Source organism: Pogona vitticeps, chromosome 1, assembly GCF_051106095.1.
Source record: "Pogona vitticeps strain Pit_001003342236 chromosome 1, PviZW2.1, whole genome shotgun sequence".
In the NCBI taxonomy this organism is placed as follows: domain Eukaryota; kingdom Metazoa; phylum Chordata; class Lepidosauria; order Squamata; family Agamidae; genus Pogona; species Pogona vitticeps.
In genome coordinates this window covers 212750296-212759694 of record NC_135783.1, presented here as the reverse complement: position 1 = coordinate 212759694, position 9399 = coordinate 212750296, and positions in this window count along the sequence as shown.

Sequence of the window (9399 nt, the reverse complement as noted above, 5' to 3'; positions counted from 1 at the left end):
ATCAGCACAACATGCTTTAAAACATGATTTAAAATTGGCTTCGTCGAAAAAAAAGATTTCTAAAGTGCTTTGCAAACTGTTCCATGCCTTCCTCCTCGTTTCCTGAACCTAAGGGAAAAAAATAAAAAATTATCCCCCTCTAGTGGCAGAAGGTGGAATAGCAGCTTCCCATTATCGACGGAAAAGAGCAGATACAGATTAAATGGTTTTCAATGCATTCCTATGGGAAATGCAGATTCGACCCAAGAACTTTTCGACCTAAGAACCACCTTCCAATACAGATTAAGTTCGTAAATCGAGACCCCACTGTATCCGGAATTGGTCAGGGTGAAGGGCCTTCCACTAGCATCTCACCTGACCAATTTGCAGCATTTTTAAAATCCAAAGTGGAGGCCATCCGCCGTGACCTTTCTCCTTTTTTAAACACAATGGATTGAGCAGAGATGTCCAGCGCTCCGTCCTGCCTGGTAATTTTCGACTCCTTTCAGCCTGCAACACCAGATTTGGTAGGCAAGGCACTTGATCGCTGTCGGGCCACCACCTCTTCTCTCGACCCTTGCCCAGCCTGGCTAATCAAAGCAGCCAGGCCTGTAACAACTGAATGGGCCACTGCAATAATTAATGGGTCTCTCCAGGAGGGCAAGGTCCCCCTCGCCCTCAAGGAGACACTCATTAGGCCCATTAGGAAGAAACCAAATTTGGCGGCGGATGAAATTGGCAATTATAGGCCCGTCGCCAATGTTTCCTTCCTCAGCAAAGTGGTTGAGAGGGTGGTGGCAGATCAGCTTCAGGTGCTCTTGGATGAAACTAATGCTCTGGACCCATTTCATTTGGGCTTCAGGCCACGCTATGGTACAGAGACGGCACTGGTCGCACTGTTGAATGACCTGTTGAGGGAGGCCGATGGGGGCAATATGTCCTTGTTGGTCCTCCTCGACATCTCAACCGCCTTTGATACCGTCGACCACAGTATCCTTCTGGGGAGGCTCTCTGAGTTGGGAGTCGGTGGCCTGGCCTTTGCCTGGCTCCACTCCTTCCTGGAGGACCGCCCCCAGAGAGTACAGCTTGGGGAGAATGTCTTGGCCCTGTGGAATCTCAATTGTGTTTAACATCTATATGAGGCCGTTGGGCGGGGTCATCAGGGGGTGTGGGGCATCATGTCATCAGTATGCTGATGACACACAGCTCTACATCTCCTTTTCACCAACTTCAGTGGATGCCATCTGGTCCCTCCAGCGCTGCCTGGAGACTGTACTGGAATGGATGCAGTCAAATGGATTGAGGCTGAACCCGGACAAGATGGAGGTCTTGAGGGTGGGTGGCCCTTCCATCAGCAGCATAGGTGACTCCCTCTCCTTTGGAGGGACGACCCTTGCCACAAAGAGTGAGGTCCGCAGCTTGGGGATACATCTGGACCCGGCGCTTACCATGGAAACTCAGGTGGCATCCATGGTCCGCTCTGCCTATTTTCATCTATGGCGGATTGCCCAGCTGTGACCATATTCGGGGGGCCCTCACTACTCTAGTCCATGCACTCGTAATCTCGAGATTAGACCATTGTAACACACTCTACGTGAGGCTGCCTTTGAGGCTGACGGAGAAACTTCAGATGGTCCAGAATGTAGCAGCCAGGCTCCTTAGTGGGGTGAGAAAACACCAGCATATCTCCCCCACTCTGGCTGCTTTGCACTGGTTGCCCATCCATTTCTACGTTGACTTCAAAGTGCTAATGATCACTTATAAAGCCCTAAACGGTTTGAGACCTCAATATTTGGCATATCGTATTCTCCCACCCAGATCAACCCGAATCACCCGACATAGCCAGCAGGGGCGGCTGAGGGGTCTGGCACTGAGAGAGGCCCGGAAGGAAAAAACAAGAAACCGGGCCTTCTCGGCGGTGGCCCTTCAGCTGTAGAACACCCTTCCAACAGAAATTTGGCTGGCACCCTCGCTGAGTGTTTTCAAAAGCCAGTTAAAAACTTGGTTATTCAAGCAGGCCTTCCCTTCAGTCAACTAAGTCTCTCTTATTTTTCCTTTCCTATGTTATTCCATCCTGGTAATCCTTCCTTAAATTAATTGAAACTGCAATTGTAATTTTTATGATTATATATATTTTTTATACTGATCCGTTTTATTTTGTAAGCCGCCCCGAGTAGACATGGTCTAGAGGGGCAGGGTAAAAATCTAATAAATAAATAAATAAATAAATAAATAAATAAATAAATAAATAAAGAAAGAAAGAAAGAAAGAAAGAAAGAAAGAAAGAAAGAAAGAAAGAAAGAAAGAAAGAAAATCCCTCACTCAACAGGGATGGAGGCCTTAGATAAAATCTGTCTCCTAGTGCTGACTGTGACAAACCCAGACCTACTGGGATGTGTCACACAGTTACACTAAGCTGCCACCAACCATTCCCTATAATAAGTCACACAGACCAGGGATGGATTTTTAAACAATAAAAGAATAAGGTTTATTTTAAATACAAACAGGGTAAATAAAACAATCAGGTGAATAAAATAAAGTAACGTGGCTTATTCTCACACACACAAGCATACAGTTTGGTTCACCTAGAACCTTTAACTTAAAGCACAGACCCTGAACCCATCAGTTCTGGCTAACCCACAGACACCTGAACTTATCAGGTTGGTACTCTGACACACAGTAGTACCCTGTCAGACACCCAGACTCCCACAACAGCTTCTTCTTCCCCAGCTGCTGCTTCGTCCCAACCCAGTGTCTCACAGTCTGTCTCAGCATCTCCTCTTCACCACACAGGCATCACATATTTATACAGTACAGCCCCTCCTCCTGATGTCCCGCCTTCCACTCCCCATAGGATGGAACTTTCCCTCCAAACCCATGACAGACAGGTAACATCAGTGCTGTATGTAACACCTCCCCTCTTTAAAAGTTGTTTTGTAGGGGGAAAGCTAAAAGTGCTTTTCACCAAAAAAACAACCTGCATAAAATACACAACAACATTTATACATACCATATAATACTTACATATACTTACACTCCAAGTTAACCATAGCAAATATGCATTTAAACATTTTACCATATACAGTACATCAATTTACCTTTATTAATACCAACCAAATTCAAAACCAGGTACATTTTAACTTTTTGTTTTCATTATATACATATAGTCCATGTTCTTTCGCCGTCTTCAGTCTTCAGGTCTTCTTGATAAGGCGTCAGCAACACAGTTCACTGACCCTCTGACCACCTTCACTTCAAAGTCATAGTCCTGTAAGTTCAAAGCCCACCTCATAAGTTTGCTATTGTGGGTTTTCATCGTCTTTAACCATTGCAATGGTGAATGGTCAGTACACAGAACAAAATGTCTTCCCCAGATGTAAGGCTTGGCCTTCTGGATCGCGTAGACTATGGCCAAACACTCCTTCTCCACGGTTGCCAAATGTCTCTCACCTTTTTGAAGTTTCCTACTCAGGTAGGACACTGGATGCTGGTCACCATTCTCATCCTCCTGGCACAGAACTGCTCCTACCCCGCTGTTAGACGCATCGGTGTAGATGATGAACTCCCGGTCGAAGTCTGGAGCACGCAGGACAGGATAGTTGATTAACGCCTCCTTCAACCTCTGGAACGCCGCCTCACAGTCGCTGGTCCACGGGATGCGGTCATCAGCCTTCTTCCTCGTCAGATCGGTCAGCGGAGCCGCAATCTCGCTAAACCTCGGGATGAACTTTCTGTAGTAGCCCACCAACCCAAGAAATGATTTGACTTTTTTCTTGGTGTTGGGTCTAGGCCAATCACGAACAGCTTCTATTTTGGCCTCCAGGGGTTTTATCATTCCTCCCCCTACCATGTGACCCAAGTATTTTATTTCTGGGCTACCCAGCTGACACTTGCTGGCCTTTACTGTTAGCCCTGCTGCACTTAACCTCTGCAGCACTAACTCCAGGTGTATCAGGTGATCTTCCCAGGTATTACTGAAGATCCCTATGTCATCAATGTAGGCCACTGTAAAGTCACTGAGCCCTGCCAAGGTCTGGTCCATCGGCCTTTGGAATGTGGCTGGTGCATTTCTGAGACCAAAGCTCAGGACTCGAAACTCATAGAGACCAAAAGGGCTGCAAAAGGCAGTTTTTTCTTGATCCCTGGGATCAATTCTTAATTGCCAATATCCCTTTACCAGGTCCAATGATGAGATGAACCGACAACCCCCTATGGTTTCAATCAGGTTGTCTAGCCTGGGCATTGGGTAGGCATCAGGAGTGGTTACACGGTTTAATTTCCTGTAATCGACACAAAACCTAATGCTCCCATCAGGCTTGTCCACAAGGACTATCGGAGAGGACCAAGGACTAGAAGAGGGGACGATTATGTTCTCCCTCAGCATCTCGTCCAGCTCCTTCCGCACCTTGTCCCTATAGGGTCCCGTTACTCGGTATGGGGATACTGCCTGCGGGGGTGCATCCCCTGTGTGGATCCGATGCATCACTCCCTTCACTATCCCCGGCTTGTTGGAAAACACCTGTTGATATTTGCTAAGCAGCATTTTTAGTTCTTGCTGCTGGTCTTGGGTGAGTGCAGGACTGATCTTTACCTCCTCTGGGTTGTATTTTACTTCCCCTCTACCCTCCCAGAAGGGTAATTCAGCTTCCTCACTCTCAGCTGCTTTTATCGCGAATAAAACCCTCTGTTCCCCTCTGTAGTAGGGTTTTAGGGCATTCACGTGAACCACCCTCCTTGCTTGGTTCTCCTCTTGCTCTATTAGGTAGTTCAGGTCTGACATCTTGAAAATGACCCTATATGGTCCTGCCCATATGAGCTGCAGTTTGTTCTCTCTGCAGGGCCTAAGCCAAAGCACTTCCTCCCCTGGGTCAAAGTGCCTCTCTCTAGCTTTGTGGTCATACCATGTTTTCTGTCTGACCTTCTGAGCTTGCAGGTTTTCTGCTGCCAGCTCTAGATTTCTCCTTAGGTCATTCATCAAGGTGTCTATGTATGTCACAACGTCTTGTGGGTCATCCTGGGTGACCTGCTCCCAATTTTGTTTGATCAAATCAAGGGGCCCTTTCACCCTTCTCTGCTGTGTTTTGTTCACTCCTAAGTGTGCAGCAAACATGTCAGAGTGCCCCCTTTGTAAGATCATGGGGCGATACTTTTCAGGTACCACCAGCTGACTTCTGATCCCATCTCCCCCTTTTGAGATATTCCTCAAGGTTTCTCTATATAAAATCCCCTTTTTCTCCAGAAATCTCACTGGGGTTTCAGGTGTTAGCTGGGCGTCAGTCACCTGTTCAAAACACTTTTGGAGAGTGGCGTCTGCCTTTTGCTCCTGTCCAAATCTGCTGTCTGTGGTTAAGGTTTCCACCACAGCTTCTGAACTCCCCTCTGCTTCCGTCTCTGGCTCATCATTACCCCCCTGAACTGTCCCTGTGGTGGCTTGTGAGCGTGTAATCACTAGCACCCGTTTCACATGTTCAGCCAGGTCATTTCCCACGAGCACGGCTGCTGGCAGAGTCGATGAAATCGCTATCCGCCAATCTCCCCTCCAGCCTTGAAAGTTGACAGGTACCTCTGCTACTGGCAGAGAGATTATCTGCCCCTCAATCCCTGCCACCTTCATGCTCTCATTTGGGATTATAAACTCCCTAGGGATGATATCTGGATGGCACAGGGTTACCTGGGAACAAGTGTCCCGCAGTCCCCTATACTGACGGTCAAGTATTCCTACGTCCACCCCTGCTGTCTCAAACAACTGAGAATCTGTTTTTATCAGCAAGCAGCGCTTCACCTCCATAAGAGGACCATTTTCCTCAGCCTGATCAGCAGAGGTAGCTGTTCCAGACTGAGTAGTCATGGCAACAGGCTCCCTCTGTGACAATGAGCTTTGCTCCTTCTGGACACAGAACACAGCTTTTGGCTTGGTCCCACTAGCATTCTGAGGCACCATTCCTTTTAGCTGCTTTAATTTCTCACACTCTGAGATTAGATGACCCTTTCCCTGACAGAAATAACATTTTCTGGCGTATTTTGATTCTCTCTCATCTTGTTTTGGTTTTCCCTCCAAAATCTGAGGTCTTGGTTTCATGTCTGAGGGCTTCCCTTCACCATGGGCCCCTCCCCCTTGCTGGCTTTTCCCTGGTCCCTGAGAGTACTTGCTGTAGGTTTCTTTGGGTTTACCTACAGATTTCCCCTCACCCAAGGGCTTTCTTATTTGGGAGATAAAATCTGCGATCTCTGCGGCTGCTGCCACAGATTTCGGTTTCCTTTCCCTCACCTGGAATTTCAATTCCCCATGCAGGACTGAATAGAACTGTTCCAGTGCTATCAAGTCTTTAAGCTGCTCATAGGTCTCTGTCCCTTCCTGCGATAGCCATTTCTCAAGCAGCCTCACCAATTGGGCCCCCACTTGGGTAAAAGTCTGTTCTGGTTTTTTAGTGAGGGACCTGAACCTTTGTCTCAGCTGCTCTGCATTTATCCCATGTCTTGCAAACACCAGTTTTTTAAACTCTGCAAAATCTTTCATCAATTCCTCAGGCATCTCGGCATAAACCTCAGCCAGGCTACCACTGATTAAAGACCGCATGATGGTCATCTTCTCAGTTTCCCTCACTGAGAAGTCCACAAACGCTCTTTCCACTAAGGAAAAGAACACCTCAGGACAATCTCCCTTGTGGTACACAGGGAATTTCTTCAGGTCAGCCTTAGACAATTGGCCTCCCTCAGAATCCCTATTATTATTATTGTTCTGGTTCATCAGTTCCAGTTTTCTTAATTCAAACGCCATTTTCTCTCTCTCCATTCTTTCTTCAAATTGCCGCTGTTTCTCTCTTTCCCTTTGCTCCATTTCCCTCACCCTCAGTTCATGCTGTTGGGCTAGGAGTATTTTCCTGAGTTCTGGGTCCTGCTCTCCTGTGCTGTCACCTTGCACTGAGCCAAATTCATCCTCAGAACCTTGGTCAATCTGGGGGTCTTTCACTTCACTCATTTCTGCTACTTGGCTTCGAGTCAAGGGCATAACCCCCCCTCAGAACAGGCTGCTTTAAAAAGTCAAGCCTCAAAATAAAACGATCACTTTTTTTCCTTTTTGCCTCAGAACCAGCTCTCCCCAGAGATTGCTGCTGTTCTTCAGCACTAAATTTGCAACAGTATCGAGTCAGAGCCTACCCCCCTCTGCTGGGCCTCTCAGCTGGCAAGCTAGCTCACTGTTGCTACGCAGTTTTGCCTCAGCGTTTTCCCGCCAAAATCAGGCTGCCTCAGAGCACCTTAATCTAAGTCTCCCCAGTTGGCACGTTCTTCTACTAGTGCACCTCCCCGTGAGGTACACCTAGAAGATTACCTACGCGCCTCAGACTGTCCCTGACTAGACCCCCCTTGCTCTGGGCACACTTGCCAAGGCTTTGCTGGACCGCTGGACAACTGGACCAGTCGTATCCCACACGCTGGACACCAATCAATGTGACAAACCCAGACCTACTGGGATGTGTCACACAGTTACACTAAGCTGCCACCAACCATTCCCTATAATAAGTCACACAGACCAGGGATGGATTTTTAAACAATAAAAGAATAAGGTTTATTTTAAATACAAACAGGGTAAATAAAACAATCAGGTGAATAAAATAAAGTAACGTGGCTTATTCTCACACACACAAGCATACAGTTTGGTTCACCTAGAACCTTTAACTTAAAGCACAGACCCTGAACCCATCAGTTCTGGCTAACCCACAGACACCTGAACTTATCAGGTTGGTACTCTGACACACAGTAGTACCCTGTCAGACACCCAGACTCCCACAACAGCTTCTTCTTCCCCAGCTGCTGCTTCGTCCCAACCCAGTGTCTCACAGTCTGTCTCAGCATCTCCTCTTCACCACACAGGCATCACATATTTATACAGTACAGCCCCTCCTCCTGATGTCCCGCCTTCCACTCCCCATAGGATGGAACTTTCCCTCCAAACCCATGACAGACAGGTAACATCAGTGCTGTATGTAACACTGACTTTTCATCCCTCCCCAGAAAGATCAGGACCATACCCACCAGAAAGACCACTGTTAAAGACTGTTAATGACCCATGACAATGGCTGGAGAAGGACTGCAGAGGTGAGATTTTCACTCTTCCCCCACCGTCCATTATCCATCTAATGAGCCTATTCAGACCAGGGGGAAGTGAAACCAACCTCGAGGATTTATCAGGAGTCTCCTACCAACTCTCCTCAGACTGAAGAAGCTACTTGGAAGAGTAGCAAAACGTTTCAGGCTAACAAGAAAGACCAGTTGCCATGATTCAACTTTCAGATGCTTCAAGAGAGTCGTTGCAGTTTTGGAAAGGGAATTGGGCTCCACAGAAGGAAGAAAAATGGTGTATTTCAAATGGTCCTGTGTGGAGAGGAGCACAATTTGTGTAGCTTTTGTTGTTTTTATGTGTTATCAGAGGTTTTAGGTTTGTATGATTTTATATTTTTAAGATATGAATTTAAAAATTTAAAAAGTAACAGCTATTCTTCAAGATATGTCCTGTGCACTGTCATGGTAGCTCAGCAGACTGCACACTGAAAGAATAAAAAGAGGTAATAGATTAGGTATTCTTCAGCCTTGAGAGACTATGGTAATGTGCTCTGAATAGAGGACTTGGAACAGTGCCTAGTGTGGCTGAGAAGGCCAATTTGAGAGTGACAATCCCTTCCACACTGAAGACAAATACAATCTGTCCCCTGTCCAGCTCCCTCATTTTGCGGGTTTCGGGACTGCCTCTTTGCCTCGGCCTGCTGGACAAGGGTCACTTCAAATTGGGAGAGGCCATGATGCACCAACTGCCTCCAGGCTGAACATTCAGATGTCAAGGTTTCCCATCTGTTGAGGTCCATTCCTAAGGCCTTCAGATCCCATTTGCAGATATTGTTGTATCGCAGCTGTGGTCTCTCTCTGGGGCGATTTCCCTGCACTAATTCTACAGGAGATCTTATGGAGATCTGGTGCAATAGAACATGCTAGGAGAAGTAAGCCATTAATACTACATCCTTTCTTAAAGGGGAAGCAGTTTGTTTTCAATATTACACATACTAAACAAGAACCATTACTGAATCTTGCACAATAATAAAACATATTGCCATGGATTAAAACAGTTTTAGCATCCAAAGCCCAGTGTTATTTTACTGGTTGTTAAAGCGGACAGACTTTCTGATTGACTGGATGACATGACAGTTTAAACTCAGCAAACTAGGAAGAATGGCATTTATTTACAATGACAGTGAGTGATTGTCATTCTTGTTCAGTGATGTCCTTCCATCAAACTTACATTGCCAGCATCTATTTGCTACAATAGGTATAAAGTGAACATGACCCATTCTGATCAGTACCATGGACAGCAGAGTGAAAAGAAACAGCCGGGCTTTCTCTGCACATTTTCCGCAAGAATTGTACTTT